This window comes from Sapajus apella, unplaced genomic scaffold (assembly GCF_009761245.1).
Source record: "Sapajus apella isolate SASKATOON/1434 unplaced genomic scaffold, GSC_monkey_1.0 scaffold54, whole genome shotgun sequence".
NCBI classification, from domain to species: Eukaryota; Metazoa; Chordata; class Mammalia; order Primates; family Cebidae; genus Sapajus; species Sapajus apella.
Genome location: NW_022436994.1, coordinates 10179990 through 10196405, shown reverse-complemented (window position 1 = coordinate 10196405; position 16416 = coordinate 10179990). Strand labels below are relative to the sequence as shown.

Below are 16416 nucleotides of genomic sequence, written 5' to 3'. Positions count from 1 at the left end.
CTCAACACCAGCAGGACAGAGGCTGGCTTCCCGATGGCTGGCAGAGCCCTGGCAGATGGCACGCCCTGGGGGGTTGTGCAGAGGAGGAGGATCAGTCAGGTCCTGGCGAGGGTGGCAGAGGCGCCCCATTCAGCTCCTATGTGACCCACAGGCCCTCATCCTCATGGGTTGGCTGGACCAAGAGTCCATGTCCAGGGGCTTCTCAGCAGGCACCCTCGGGGGCTGTGCACCACGTCCATGAGGCCCTGCTGAGTCCTCCCCAGGGGGAAATGAAGCTGGCCTTGTCTGGAAGGCCCAGCTCCAGAGGGCAGTTTATTGGGATTTGGTGCGGTCAGACACAGGGACTCACAGGAGGTTTTGCAGGGAGGGAGAAACATCACATCATTAAACTGCAAAGCTGGAGGGGAGGGCCCCAAGAGCCTCCACTGTCCAGGAGTCATCACAGAGGCCACGGAGGCCCAGGGTGGGGGTCAAGGGCCATTCATGAATCGACAGCCTGGGGGTGGGGAGAGGGGAGGAGGGATGGGGGACAGAGGGAGCGGACCAGCACCAACCATGACCCAGAGCCCAAGAGACACAAGTAAGGAATCGGGTTAAGGCTGCTGAGGCCATCAAGAGAGAACCTGAACGCGCCCCACAAAGCCTGGCCTGCAGAGGGCACCCCGAGGGAGTCAGTGCCACCCGAGGGGAGCCACAGAGCCGTGAGGCAGGAGGGGAGGGGCCGGTGCCCACCAGGAGGCCCTGCAGAATCTGACTGTCACCACAGTCGATTTGATTTGCTTTCAGATCATTTTCTAAGAACAGCACACATGAAGCAAGGGGCCTGGGCAGGAAATGCCACATGAAGGGTCTGAGTCCAGACAGAAGGGCCAGAGGATGCTCTCAGGCTGAGGCTGGGAGAAAGGGGGGCTCAGAGGAAGCCCACCACCAGGCAGCACCCACCAGTGCAAACCCAAGCACGCACAACCCTCCTGTGTCTGCACCTGCAAAGTGCCTGGCCTTCCCTACAGGAACAGCCTCCGCTCCAGACAGCCTCCTCGGCCTGGACAGCCTGAGAAACCCGCACGGGAGTCCAGGCCAAGGGCTCTCATGGAGGAAGAGGAGTGTCTTACATACAAACGCTGTTTTATCTATGGTCCTTAGTGGAGGTAAATCTTTGTAAAAGGGTACTGTTCAATTCCTTGGAAAGATAAATAATTACACTAAATCTAATGGAACATTTTCGTAATGGCTCAGGTCTTACGATCAGTGATTGTGCTTGGATGGCCGCTGAACTGTGTCTTTACTTTTTAAAGTCAACCCATGAACAGGGACAGGGGCTGTCTCAGGAGATGCGGGGGGAGACGCCCACTATTCACTCTGCATTCTCTTGTTCTGCTTGATTTTTTTCACCATGTGCATTGGTTACATTCTCAAAATGTTTTTTAAGAAAAATATAAACAAAGGATTATTGTTTTTAACATATGACATTAACTTGGGAGACTGAGGTGAGGGCAAAGACCGTGGGCTTTTTGCCTGTTCTGGCTTCAATCCTTGTCAGTCACTTCCTGGTTAGAAGGGGTGACACAGCTCTCTGAGCCTCAGTTTCCCCATCCATAAGACCAAGCATAAGGGCCTCCTGGGGCCACAATGTGGCTGTTTGCAGGACTTCTTACTCACGAGAGGTGAGAGCTTCCAGAAATGAGTCCTGAGCTGCCATCTGTCGGGCTCTGATCCCTAGAGGGTACAGTGGCCACGGGGCTGACCTGGCAGGCCTCCACTGCGTGTTCTGGACCAGGCTCTGAAGGGGAGTCCAGGCCTCCCTGCGCCAGGACCCGACCTCACACTGCAGGGCAGACCCTCAGTGGGAAGTTCAACAGACTGCACATCTATGGCGAGCTCATGATTCCCGTATGGCACTGCCATGGTGAGCCCGCCCCTGGGGCAGCGAGGAGACCGAAGTGCAGCTTCCCACCAGCACAGCAGGCTCCCGGCTGCTGGCCAGACTCAGACAGGTACAGGAGTAGAGGGTGCAAGCCACAGCTGTTCCCCAGCACACAGCATCCACACACCATACCACCAAGAGCCTGACGGCAGGCGGATGGGTAGGGGGACCTCTCCAGCCAACCCTTCTCCCCTCCCTGGGTCAGACAGCCCCTTTCTCCTCTGCAGAAGGCTCCGGAGAGCCCCTGCACCATCAGCCTGGGTCTGGGCAGTCAGCAATCTGGGGAAGGAGGGGCAGGGAACACAGGCAAGACAGCCAGAGCCAGGGGGCCGAGGCCAGGCAGCGCTGCTGAGGAAGGAAGAGGGCAGGGCTAGGGGTCTGGGGATGAGTGTGGAGTAGGAGCACCAGGCCGCACAGCTGAAGCGACACAGGAGGAGGCAGGCACAGCACCAGGCACCCAGTTAACACTCAGCAGGAAGGGCCCAGGGGTGCAGGGCCTGGGGGTGAAGAAGGCCCTGCTTTTGGACACAGGCCTGCAGGTGGGGTGGAGGGCACCCTCAAGAAGAGAGGACAGGGTCCCCTTTCCCAGTGACTCAGGTGCTCCAGAGGGAGAAGGCGGCTAGCTGGGGGAAGGGGCAGGAGGGCCGCTCCCAAGGAGACCACTGCTCCCGGCACCCCACGCCTGGGCTCTGCCTCTCCCACGCTTTCCGTCCTTTACTGCAGCCCTGGACCTTCTCTGAGCCCCAATGTCATCGCCACCCCCAATCTCCCTCCTCTCCTCTCTCCTCTGGGGAACTTTAGGAATGTATGCTTAAGTCCCCCACCCCGGTCATCTCCCCCACTTCCCCTAAAGAGCACTGTGGAAGGGGCTCCTCCCCATACCGGCTATCTGCCATGCCCATCCTGCCATCTCCCCTGGGCACTTGGGCTGGCAGCTGCAGACCCACCTCTGCCTCCTCCCCTTCCCGGTGGTTCTGCCACTCGACAGATGCCAGTCTGTCACAGGAAGCCCCCTTGGAAGTGTCAACCCTCTGAGAAGTGGCCACAAACACGTTTAGCATGAGCCAGGCAGGCCACGGCTAGGGCCCCAACATCTCTGGCTTCTCCAAGAGCAAAGAAGCCAGCACCATCACCATCCTCCCTTGCAACTCAGTGGGCGCCCGCCAGAGTTTATAATCATTGTGAGACAACACTGACAAACAGCCTAGATCTGTGTCACAAGCCTGTCCCCGCTGCCAAGGGCAAACTCCTATGCATCCCTCAAGACCCAATGCAAATGGCTCCCCGCTTTCCCAGCTCGCACAGAAAGTCAGCTTGGCCTTTGGATATTGCACTTCGCAAGTTCCTTAGGTCAGTTTACTTAACTATTTACCTGTTCGCTTCTGCCACTCCCCTTTCCAGTGGCTGTCTATGGGCAGAGTGCCCTACACTCTGGACCTAGGTATCAGGCACAGTGCCTGGGCTGTGATATACGAGCAAGAACTGACCCATAAGCAACACAGTGGGCTGTGGAGCAGAGGCTGCTGGGCCTCAGGGCTTGTCCAGTCCAGCAGTACAGGAAGAGCCCCTGGAGTGTCCCAGCAGGAGGGGACTCACCAAGATGTCCAGGGCCTGTGGGTAGACGGGTCTGTGCCACACTGAGGCCACAAGGCCCTGATCAGAACCAGAGAGTGCCCCAAGTAAACAAGGCCCCTTCCTTCCCCACTCTGCCCATTGCACAGACAGGCTCGAAGCCCCATCTGCTTGTCCAGAAGTGTAGGTGGCCCTAGCAGGTGGCAGCGTCATGCTCAGGCTCAGCAAATATTGCCTTGGGTGCCACTGCGGGTGCGTGGACTGACCACACGCCTGCCCCTGGGGTGCGGCCCATCCCAGGCAGCTGCAAGGGCACAGTGGGTTGGAGCAAAGGCAGGAAGAAGCTGGAAGAGGGTAGCCCTGTGGGATCCCAGGTCAATGTTCCTGCGGGCTGCAAGCTGCATCTGAACATCAAGGTTGCCCGCACGATGGCCTGCGTGGGAAGACTGCGACAGAGCCGGGCTGAAAGCGATTTGAATAACCCGTTCAGATCATGAGGCCCCTGGGCACCAAGCATATTATGGGGCTTTTAAAATCAAATAAAGCTAATTAAAACAAGAAAATACTCTTTGAGTCCTTGCTTTGTGGAAGGCTCTGAACACTGTCTCATTTACAGTGGGATCAACAGTACCAGGGAAACCTGTCCTGAGAGAGAAGGGGAAGAATTAATTCTGGGCGGGCATGGAGCCCCGGAACTGAGCGGCCCGTTTCCATGACTGCAGTTTCTCGGGCACCTCCTTCATTGTAGTGGGGCTCAGTCTTCTTGCGCAATCATGGGGTGAAGGCCACCTTCGAGGAGAGGTGCTGAGTAGCTGCCCTGACTGCGGCCACCCAGGTCAGCCGGTGTTTCACAGGCATCCTGCGGGCTCCCGGGGCTTCACGGGCAGAGGTGGCGGGATGTGGCACTGTCTGCAGGATGCCCCATCCGCCTCTGTCTCCTCCTCGTATATAGTCTGTGGCTCCTCTGGCTCCACAACAGACTGCTGGTCCAGGCCCTGGCTTTCCCAGCTCTGAGCTGTCCCCTTGCTCCCCCTCCCGCCCCCCAGTGCCTGCCTCTTCCCTCCAGTGCCCACTTGTAAGCGGCCACCTGTTGCTGACTATCCATGGAGCTCCCTACTGTAGGTGGCTCTGTGGCTTGCCCCACTCTCCACCAGGTCATGCTGGTCGCCCTGCGGCCCTCCCCAGCTGCCCACACCTCTTCCAAGTGAGCCAGGAGGAGGCGTGTCCCTAAGCAGCATGGCCGGAGCTCATGTGAGGGCCCAGAGAGCAGGAAGGTGCTGAGTCTCGCCTTGCCCCCAGCAGGGCCACACGACAGCCCCTCTAGGGCCCTCTCATGCCTCACCTTCACTCGTGAAGACTGGGAGTTACCATGATTACTGGCTCTTGGGGTGCAGTTGAGACACTTGGTAATGACACCAAGGAAGGAAGGTCACACAGACCCTACTTAGGCGCCCTCCCAGCCACCTCACAAGAGCTGGTGCCTTCCGGCAGTAAGGGGCAGTGATTGTCCCCCTATGCAGAACAAGGTGACACATGTACAAGCCACAACACAGTATCCAGCATCCAGAAAGCGCTAGCAGTGCGATTCTGCTCCCAGGACGGCATGGGCAGGGACCTGGGCTCCCGGGACTGCTTTGTGCCTGTGATCCCCACGACAGGATGCTGAGTTTCCACAGGGCAGCGCTCGGCCACGCATGATCAAAGCGGCCTCCAAGTCAGCCCACTCAACGCTTGGATTCCATTTCCTTAGTGGAAATTTCGGAGGCAGCAGCTTCTCTCCCTGTTCCTCTCTCTACCTCCCGCGGCCCGTGTCCATGCTGTCCAGTTTCCGCCCCAAGCGCTGGGGCCTGTGCCACCCGAGCCAGGGCTGCCTGCCTCAATCCTGAGCCTTGCAGGTTGGTTGCAATTCATAGGCATGCGTACCCGCACGCGCGCACGCGCACACACACACACACGTGCGCCCTCTCCTCAGACGTTGCAGAATGGGCTGGAAACGCCCCCTAGGACTCCTAACAACAGTGACAGCCAAGGGCCATGGGACCCCTTCAATCTACAGAAAGGCCACCCGCAAGTCCAGGAGGTTCTTACATTTTAGAGCTGAAAGAAGCCAAGGAGCCTTGAGGAAAAGCGAAAGATCCAAGCCTGGCTGACTTGTTTCGTAAATCGAAATTTCCCCTCCGGGTTTTGCGTGTGACAGTCCCCATGTGGGCCAGGCGCTGTCTCCCTAGCAACAAGCACAGCCCCCTCCCCCCGCAGGTCCTCCAGAGCAGGTCCTTCTGGAAAAGTCTGGGCCAGCCACAGAAGCACTTTCAGGCTGACAGCTTTATTTCCTGATGTAAATTAATAAGCGGTTGTTCTGAAACCAGCCTCAGGCCACCTAGGTCCTTTCTCACATGGTTGGCCACAAGTGGGCTCCATGAGGAGGCCTGGGCCAGGGGCTGGGGACCACCCAGCAGGCACAAGTCCACTGACTGCATGGGGACCTACATGTTTCTCTTGTGTGGGTGAAGCTAAATCAAATTGCTATTTATCTGTGCGTTAGCTTAAAAACACAGTTCCCGCTTTTGATTAAAATGAGCTCTTGGGAGTGCGGGAGGGGAGGTCCTTTTATATTCGAATCTTGACCTAAGCAATTTGGTGGAAACAGTAACTTTTATATGGAACACAGTGATGAGGTTGCCGTGGGTTTTTTCTTTTGTGTATTTTTCTAATTATGATAATACAAAAACACAATTCACTTTCACAGTAGATGGAACGTATGCTTCTATTATTGTTACATTTACGACGTTTGCCATGGAGTAAACAAGAGGGTCTACAGAACGCGTTGACGTCACCTCCAAAACCTGCAACACGGTCAGTAGGGCCCACCGATGTTTGTATTTGTGCAAGTGTGCAGCTCTGCGGCATGGGGAGGTGTCTTCCTACACAATTAGGGGACTCTTGCCGCCACTTTCCACTTTCTCCTCTCACTATGTCCCCTGTGCTATTAATGAAGCCCCAACTGCATGATCTGACAGCTGCATACTTCTTTGTCCGTAGATACTGTCCTGTGGATGCCTGCATGGTATTTATCCCTCCCCAGCCTCTGGCCCTGGGGTTCGAGCAAGGGAGGAGAGTGTCTGGGCTCCTGAGGAGTTTCAGACACATACATGCCCCGCCAGGCAGGAGCTGGAGTCCCCAGGCCCAGAGCAACATCCCACAGGGAGGCGGGTGGCCATCCTCCCCCGAATGGCAGGATGTCCCCCAGGCAGGTGCAAACCGAGCTTCCAGGGCTGGGTCGTCCACTCCTGCCCAGGACCCAGACATCCCGGGTTCTAAAAACTAGGTGTGAGGTGACCCTACTGGAGACGAGCAGCTGGACACACTCCTGTTTGTGAGCACCCAAACTCGTTTATGGCCTGGGCCAGCACCCAAGTACGTGCCTCATCAGCATGGGAGTGACTATTTTGTATTTGACTTTTGTATTTGACATCACTTCACACACGAGTCCCACATTTCGACCGAGATCATATACTCACAGGAAAGAACAATCCCTCAAGTTGACGCAGCACGGATAGCTGGGTACTTCCTCGATTAGCAAGTGTTTAGGAGGTCTCTAACTTCCCTTCTCAAAAATGGCCTGCCATGACTCTCACTTATTTCAGCAGCATTCACTTCCAAAAGCACAATTCACGTCACCAGTAATGGAAAACCATTCTTCCAAACTTGGAATCTGGGTGGCTCATACAGCCCCAGAAAGAGTTCCCAAAGCTCTCTCCTGCTTTGGACCAAGGGCTCCCCAACACCAGCTTCGGAGCCCATTGAGAGCTAAAGTCCTAACTTATCCATGCTTTATGAGTCTGCTCGAGCTGCTGCAGCACGGTACCACCAACCAGGTGGCTTCAACAGCAGATATTTATTCTCTTGCAGTTCTGGTGGCCAGAAGGCAGAGATCAGAGCTGGTTCCCTTCTAGGGCGTCAAGGGAGAATCTGTTCCATAGCTCTCTCCTGGATTCCGGTGCTGTTTGCAATCCATGGTACTAGTTGGCTTCTAGATGCATCATCCCAATCTCTGCCTTCACAGTTACATGATATTCTCTCTGTGTGTGTCTTTGTGTCCAAGAACACCCATTTGATAAGAACACCAGTCATATCTCCAACATGGCCTCATCCTAACTTGACTAATTACATTGGCAACTATCCTATTTCCAAATACAGTCACATTTTGAGGACTGGGCTTCCATGTACGTGAATTCTGGGGCAGTTCAGCCCAGGATGCATGCTGTGAGCCCAGGTCTGCCTTGTGGGATCTGCCACTGTGGGCAGCAGACAAATGCTTCCCAAATCACACTCCTCAAATGTTGGCTTCATAGGACGTTAACAGATGTTAGGTGCAAAAGGGGCTCTGTGGGAAAAGAAGTTTGGGAACCACTAGGTTAGATGGTGTTTCCTTCCTTCCTTTCTTTAACTGCAGGACCTCTCAGGGCCTTTAATGGGATCATTTGTACTGTGAATCTCCAAGAAGGGAGTATGAGGTACATCCTTTTCCTAACTTATTTGACCTTTATTCAAAAAGGCTCTGGAGGGCCAAGAGTGGAAGAAGAGACTTGTATTCTTAGGACCCAACACTGGCCCCTTTTTGAAGCCCTGTGTGATCTGCTGAAGCCACAACAGGTGCTTCTGATGAAACGAACACAGTAACAAAGAAACACATGGCAAGAGCTGGGCAGAAACCCCTCCTGTCGCCCACCTGATGTCCACAGGCTTATCAGAGGCTACACCCAAACTTGATGGTTCCACCCCTCGACGGCAGCCACTTACCTGGGGTCTTTGTGGGTGCACAAAGACCCTAGCATATCAGAACAAGAAAACCCCAGCAGAGCACCCTCTGCTCTCTGTCCCCCTCAGCAGAGTGGTATGGCTGCCCCACCCCCACCCCCAGCCTGGGGACCAGGTGCCCTCCTATCAGAGTCCCTCTCTCAGGGGCAGGGCCCTTCCCACCCACATACACAGAAAGTCACTCGCTTCTGTGCTTCAAAGCCCCATACCTGCCAGGTCCCCTGGTCATCGTTCTGCTAAATTTCCTCCTAGATACTGAGTGCCGGCTCATCATCTGGGCAAGCCAAGAAAGTATACCGAGATACACCATTTTCTTCACATTTTTGACAATGCTACGAGCAGAGCACAGGCCATTTCTTAGCCAAATAAGCTCATGACAAAATGCCCCGTATGCCCTGGTGAGGTTCACAGGTGCCTGGTGATGCATGGGAGCGCCTCCACATTTTCACATGAGTTAACGTGGTGGTTGTCACTTCTAGACAGCTGGATCGAGTCTGTACAGGTTTTCCTCTTGTATGTTGACAATCCTGTACAGCCATGGTCCCCAGCCTTTTTGACAGCAGGGACTGGTTTCATGCAAGGCAGTCGGAGGTGGGGCGCAGGGGAGAACAACAGTTTCAGAATGAAACTGTTTCACCTCAGATCATCAGACATTAGATTCTCATAAGGAGCGTGCAAGGTGCAACCTAGATCCCTCGCTTGCAGTTCACAATAGGGTTTGCACTCCTATGAGAATCTAACGCTTGGGCAGTAATGCTGGCTCGCCCAGGGCTTGTCTCCTGCTGGGTGGCCCGGTTCCTAACAGGCCACAGACCACTACTGGTCCATGGTCTGGGGGTTGAGGAACCCTGCTGTATAGAATAGGAGAACAGTGTAATTTTGACTTGTTTCTGTGACACTGTGTTCAGTTTCAACCTCAGGGGCCCCACGTCTCACACTGCCCAGACCCACTGCCAGGACCTGCTGCAGCCAGGACCCTCCGGGTCATCCTGGAGAGCTCAAGGCAACAAAGCCAACGGCAGCAAGGCAGTGGGCAGCAATCTGGGGTCAGGTGGGGTCTGACCGGCTCCCAAGGCTCCGCACATCCCCAGGAAAGCTGCTTCTCCCTCTTCTGGCCCAGCACCCCACACCCCTGGCTGACCCCTCTCCAAGGAAGGAAACCCTCAATCTCTGCCTCTCTTCCTGGGTCCTCCCTGCCCCCACCAAAGTCCCCAACTCCAAGGGCCCATATCAGATGCCCCTGTCTGTTTATCACAGGGCGGACGGAAGGGGTGAGGCAGGAGGCGGGACAAGGACACAGGCATCCTGGGATGCATGCTGCTGATGTGAGGGGCAGCCTGAGAGATGGCATGCACAGGTAGCAAAAGGGCTACGGAAACAGACAGCTGGTTCCCAGGCACTGATTGCTCCCTCTCTGTCCCAGTGACCATCCCAGAGCTGGTGTGCAGAAGGCACTGGGCAGTGCCTGCCCAGGGACAGTGGGACTGCTGGGGCTTGGGCGCATGTGCCCTGTGATTGATTAAGCAATGTCTGCACTGAGCACCAGAAGGGGACCATGGATGCACATCATAAGATCTCTATTTGTGATCTAGAAAGATCTATGAGTCAACAGGCTACCTCCTGGCCCTGGATCAGTCCCTCCTGATTTGTACAAGTCCCATCTCCTGGCCCTCTGGTCCTCATCTTCCAAAGTGCTCCCAGGCCAGCACCCTCACCAACTTGGCACCCTCGCCACGGCTTGGCCGTATTTAGGCTGGTGTATGTCTGTATGGCAATTGTATGGGGGTGGTGGCCTCTCTAAGACCAAACAGGACCCTCCCAGGACACGACAGCAGTGCACTCACCCCTCCCAACAAAAGGTCAGCTGGGTCCTAGGGAGCAGCAGAGTCAGATAGAGATGGGCATTGGCAGACGATGATGGGTGTATCCGTCCCAGCAGGCGCTGCACTTTCTGTCCCACCTGGGATGTGGGAAGTCAAGGAAAGACAACCAAGGCCCACAATGCTGGACTCAGAAAAGCCAAGGAGAGATTAGAAAGATGGGAGGTTTGAATCAGGAGGACCTGGGGTGAATTCTGGACTTGTAACTTATTGCTGGTCTGCAAAATGGGTTTGATGATACACATTTCACAGGGTTGATGTGTTAGAATAACAGGTGCCTACCTCAAATCACACTGAAAAATAACTTCTGGGTAGATTTTTTAAAAAACTACCTAAAATATAAAAACAAATACCTAAAAAATGTTAAAAGCAAAGCTTAAAACATTGTCTGGTCTAGCATGGGAGAAGGTTGTACGGCATTGCTCCTGTCCTTACCGACAAAAAGCTAAACAAACTAAAAATCAGCAGACGTAAGAAAATCTCTTCTTAGATCCATCAAAGAACTGAGGTTGGAGCAGGAAAACTGCTGCCTCCAAAACTGGCAGATACAGAGAATTACAACTTACCATCACTTCTCAGCCTTTGGCTAAAATCAAGTGTGGAGAATCACAACTTACCAAAGCAGAAACCTCCACGGAACCAGTGCCAGGGTAGGAAAATCTAAACCGTAACTGGCAAATTGCCAGGTGATCAGAGGTTACAAGTCTAAGGATTAAGAATTCCAGGGTGCCCAGCCTTAGCAGTAAGGCTGTACTTTTGTAAGTTTTACCTCCAGGAATCCTACCAGGTTCTCACAGTGAAGACTGGAAGAAAACTCCCCAGGGCTTCTGGCATGGGGAGGAGAAAAGGGTTCATTTTGAAACATGCCAGAGCGTTCTGTTCTTAACAGAGCCTGCCCTCAGGAGAAATTATCTTACTATAGCACAACCTGCTGGGGCTTTATCAGAGCCAAACCTACCTTGGGGAAGGGAGCTACCCGACTTTGGCACCCTCCAGCCATCCTGTAGTACATAAGCGGGTGGAAGGGACAGACTGACAAGCCCTTGTGAGGGTCGCAGCACAGGGGCAGGCACAGGCGCGCTAAGTGCTGAGGCCTAATTATAGGAGCACAGAATGCTTCCTCTCCCCCAGCTTCCTGCTGTCGCATTACTAAAGGCCTGTTCACCGCATCCCTTTTACCCAGTACATCATGTCCAGCTTTCAATAAAAAACTACACGGAATGTAAAAAGGCAGGAAAAAACAGTCTAGAGATACAGAGCATGCATCAGAACCAGACTCAGATATGGCAAAGATTTCTGGGACTGTCAAACTGGAAATTTAAAGCAACTGTAATTCCCCTGCTAAAGGCTCTAACGGGAAAAGTGGACAACACACAAAACAGGTGGGTGATGTAAGTAAAAAGATGGAAATTGAAATGCTAGAAATCAAAAACGCAGTAACAGGAGCAAAGAACGTCTTTGATGCAGACTAGACACAGCCAAAGAACCAACCAGTGAGCTTGAAAACGTATCAATAGAAACTTCTAAAGCTAAAACGCAAAGACAAAAAAGAATGAAAAAGACAAAACAAAATAATCCAACAGCTATGGAAAAATTACAAAAGATATAAACAACACATGTAACGGGAATATCAGGAGGAGAAGAAAGCGGAAAAGCGGAAGGAACATTTGAAGGAATGTTGACTGAGACTTTCCAAAATTGAAGCCAGGCACCAAAATTCAGGATGCTCAGAGAATTCCAAGCAGAAGAAATACCCCAAAATGTATACCTAGTCACATCACATTCAGACTGCAGAAGATCAAAGACAGAGGAAATCTTGAAAGAATCAGAAGCAAAAAACACTTTACCTATCAAGGGGCAAAGCAGCATTACATCAGACTTCTCAAGCTCGCAAGAAGAGAGTGGAGTAAAACATTTAAAGTGTTGAAAGTAACCACCAACCTAGAATTCTGTATCCAGAGAAATTACCCGCCAAAAATAAAGGAGAAACAAAGACGTTCTCAAACAAAAATTGAAGCGATTGGTCACCAGTATATCTGCCTTATAAGAAATGTTAGGCCGGGCGCGGTGGCTCAAGCCTGTAATCCCAGCACTTTGGGAGGCCGAGGCGGGTGGATCACGAGGTCAAGAGATCGAGACCATCCTGGTCAACACGGTAAAACCCCGTCTCTACTAAAAATGCAAAAAATTAGCTGGGCATGGTGGCGCGTGCCTGTAATCCCAGCTACTCAGGAGGCTGAGGCAGGAGAATTGCCTGAACCCAGGAGGCGGAGGTTGCGGTGAGCCGAGATCGCGCCATTGCACTCCAGCCTGAAAAAAAAAAAAAAAACTCCGTCTAAAAAAAAAAAAAAAAAAAAAAGAAATGTTAAAAGAAATTCTTCAGAAAAAAGAAAAATGACAGCTCAGAAACTTGGATCTATGTAAAGGAAGAGACTTAGAGAAGAAATAAGTGAAGGTAATATGAAATCTTTTCTAATTATTCATTGATCTAGTAGATAACAATTTGTTTGAAATAATACTACCAACAGTGTATTTGGCGATGATCACTTACGGAGAAGTGAAAGAAAGCAACATTATCAGGAGTAGGAGAGGAATTGGAACTACTCTGCTATAACCCATAAGGTATTTGCATTACTTTGCATTACTTCACTACCTGTGAAATGGTATAGTGTTATTTGAGAGTGGACTTGGGTTAGTTGTAAATGTATATACGTGTATTGCAAACTCTAGAACAACCACAGACAAGAAAAAGGAAGAAGAGGGAAAAAAAGAAGAGGCGGAGGAGGAGGAGGAGGAGGAAGAGGAGGAGGAATGCTAAGAAAAGCAAGAGAGGAGAGAAAATGGAATCATATAAAATGCTCAATTAAACCATAGAAAGCAGAAAAAGAGTGGAAGACAAAAAAAAAAGAAATAAGGAAAAATAAAACACAGAAACAAATATGGTAGCTATCAATCCAACTATATCAATAATCAGTTTAAATGTCAATGGGACTATACACACAAATTAAAAGACAGAGATTGCCTCACTGGATCAAAAAACCAAACCAAACTGTATGTCATCTACAAGAAACCTATTTAAATATGAAGGCACAAATAAATGAACAGTAAAGGTATGGATACTACCCAAAGTTATCTACAGATTCAAGTGATATCCCTATCAAAATTCCAATGGCTTTTTTTGTTTCTGTTTTTTGTTTTTTTGCAGGGAAAAAGCCCCATCTTAAAACGCATATGGAATCTCAAGGGACAACGACTGGTCAAAATAATCTTGAAAAAGAAAAACAAAGTTGGAGGACTCACATTTCTTGATTTCAAAACTTTATACAGGCCTCGCACGGTGGCACAAGCCTGTAATCCCAGCACTTTGGGAGGCCGAGGTGGGTGGATCACTTGAGGTCAGGAGTTCAAGGCCAGCCTGGCGAACATGGCGAAACCCTGTCTCTACTAAAAATACAAAAATGAGCTGGATGTGGTGGCGTGTGCCTGTAATCCCAGCTACTAAGGAGACTGAGGCAGGAGAATCACTTGAACCCAGAAGGTGGAGGCTGCAGTGAGCTGAGATCATACCACTGCACTCCAGCCTGGGTGACGTGAGATTCCATCTCAAAAACAAAACAAAACAAAAAACACCCAACCTGAACACAAAACTATAATAATCAAAATGGTCTGACACTGGCATAAGGACAGGCATAGAGACTAATGGAATAAAATAGAGTGCCCAGAAATAAATTCTCCCATATACTGATTTTTGACAAGGGTGTCAATGGTTAGTCAACGGAGAAAAGACAGTCTTTTCAACAAGCGGTGCTGGGAAAACTGGGATGCCCACAAGCAAAACAATGAAATTGGATCTTTATCTTACAAAACATATAAACATTAACTCAAATCAAAGACCGAAATTTAAGAGCTAAAATTATAAAACATTTAGAAGAAAACATAGGTGGAAATCTTCATAACATTGGATTTGACAATGATTTCTTGGATATGGACACCAAAACTGCAGGCAACAAAAGAAAAAATTAATTGGACTTCACCAAAATACAAAACTTTTGTGTATCAAACGACACTATCAAGAGAGTGAAAAGACAGTCCACAGAACTGGATAAAATATTTGCAATTCATCTATCTGATGAGGGATAAATACAGGAGAACTCCTAAACATCAACAACAAAGAAACAAACAAGCCAATTCAAAAAATGAGCAAAGAACTTGTATAGACATTTCTCCAAAGAAGAAATGCAAATGGCAAATAAGAGATGTTGAAAATATGTTCAACATCACTAGCCATGAGAGAAATCAAATCAAAACTGTAATGAGATGCCACTTCACATCCATTAAGATGACTATTATGAAAAATTTTTTTAATTAAAAAAAGCCTGAAAATAACAAGTGTTGGTGAGGATGTAGAGGACTTGGAACCCTTGTGCATTGCTGGTGGGAATGTAAAACGTTGCAGCCACTGTGAAAAACAGTTTGGCAGCTCCTCAAGAAGTTAAACATAGACTTAACCATATGATCCAGCAATTCCACTCCAAGGTGGAGCCAAAAAAAATTTAAAGCAAGGACTCAAACAGATACTTGTATACAATATTCATAGCAGCATTATTCACAATAGTCAAAAGTAGAAGCAACTCAAGTGTCTATTGACAGATGAATGGATGAATAAAGTGTAGTCTATATGGACAATGAATATTACTCAGCCTTGATAAAGAAGGAAATCATGTCTACAACATGGACATATCTTGAGGACATTATGTTAAGTGAAATAAGCCAGTCACAAAAGACACAAATACCACGATTCCCTTTATATGGGATACCTAGAATAGGCAAATTCATAGAGAGAGAGTAGAACAGAGATTGCTGGAGTGAGGACAGAAGGGGAAGTCAGTTTTTAGTGGGTACAGGGTTTCAGTAGGGGAAAATGAAAAAATTCCAGACAATGATGGTGGTGACGGTAGCACAACAAAGTGAATATACTTAATGCTACTGAATGGTATCCTTAAAAATGGTTAAAAAAGTAAAATTTTATGTATATATGACACAGTTTAAAAATTAAAAATAAGAATAATTTTGATTAGCCAAATCAAAATACATATAAGTGAACTCTCTACATGAATTAGATAAAACCATCATTTTAGGATCAGTAATTTGCAATTGACCATTCTTTGTCCATTTCTAGACTCTGCCATTTATTGATTGTGTGATCCTGAGAAAACTCCTCATCTATAAGTAGAGACAATAATAGTATCTCTTAGAGCTTTTGTAAAAGTCAGAAAAACAATGCATAGTCTGGTGCATAGTAAAATGCTCAATAAATGTTTGCCATGATTATTTCTTTAATGGATAAAGAATGGATTCTTTAATGGTAAATTTTATATTATGTATAATTTTATTTTATCATAATTTTTAAAAGTAAATGATTGGAAAAAGATACACTATGCTAACAATAACTAAAATAAGGCAGGAGTAACTATGTAAATGTCTGTGGTTGTGTTGTGTGTGTGTGTGTGTGTGTGTGTGTGTGTGTGTAGTTGTTGAGACAGGGTCTCACTCTGTCACCCAGGCTGCAGTGCAGTAGCACAATCATGGCTCACTACAGCCTCTACCTTCCAGAATCAAGCAATCCTCCTCCCTCAGCCACCCAAGTAAATGGGACTACAGGCATGTGCCACCATGCCTGGATAATTTTTTTTTAAATTTTTTGTAGAGATGGAGTCTTGCTATGGCTCCCCAGGCTGGTCTGAAACTCCTACATTCAAGCATTCCTCCCACTTCAGCCTCCTAAAGTGCTGGGATTACAGGTGGGAGCCACCATGCCCAGCTATGTATAGCAGAGACCAGGTGTTTCCATGCTGCCCAGGCTGGTCTTGAACTCCTAGGCTCAAGTGATTCTCCCACCTGGGCCTCCTAAAGTGCTGCGATTACACGTGGGAGCCACTGCACCCAGCCAGGAGTAACTATATTGACATCAGGGGGAAAAAAAACAACAGACTTTAGAACAAGGGAAATTATCAGGAATAAAGAAGAACATTACATAATAATAAAGGGGTCAATTTCCTAAGATGATATGCAGTCCTAAACATGTACATAACTAACAACAGAGACTCTGTGAGGCAACAACTAATGGAACTGTAAGGATAAAAAGATGACTCCACTATCATCATTGATGAGTTCAACACAAATCTATCAGAAATGGACGGATCCAACACGCAGTAAATCAGG

At 49.5% G+C, this 16416-nt stretch overlaps 1 protein-coding gene across 19 annotated transcripts in view; it reads right to left on the bottom strand.

The window, feature by feature from the left end:
* Positions 1 to 16416, bottom strand: part of CAMK2B (calcium/calmodulin dependent protein kinase II beta) — a 104868-nt gene that overhangs the window by 63692 nt on the left and 24760 nt on the right. The window lies entirely within an intron of this gene.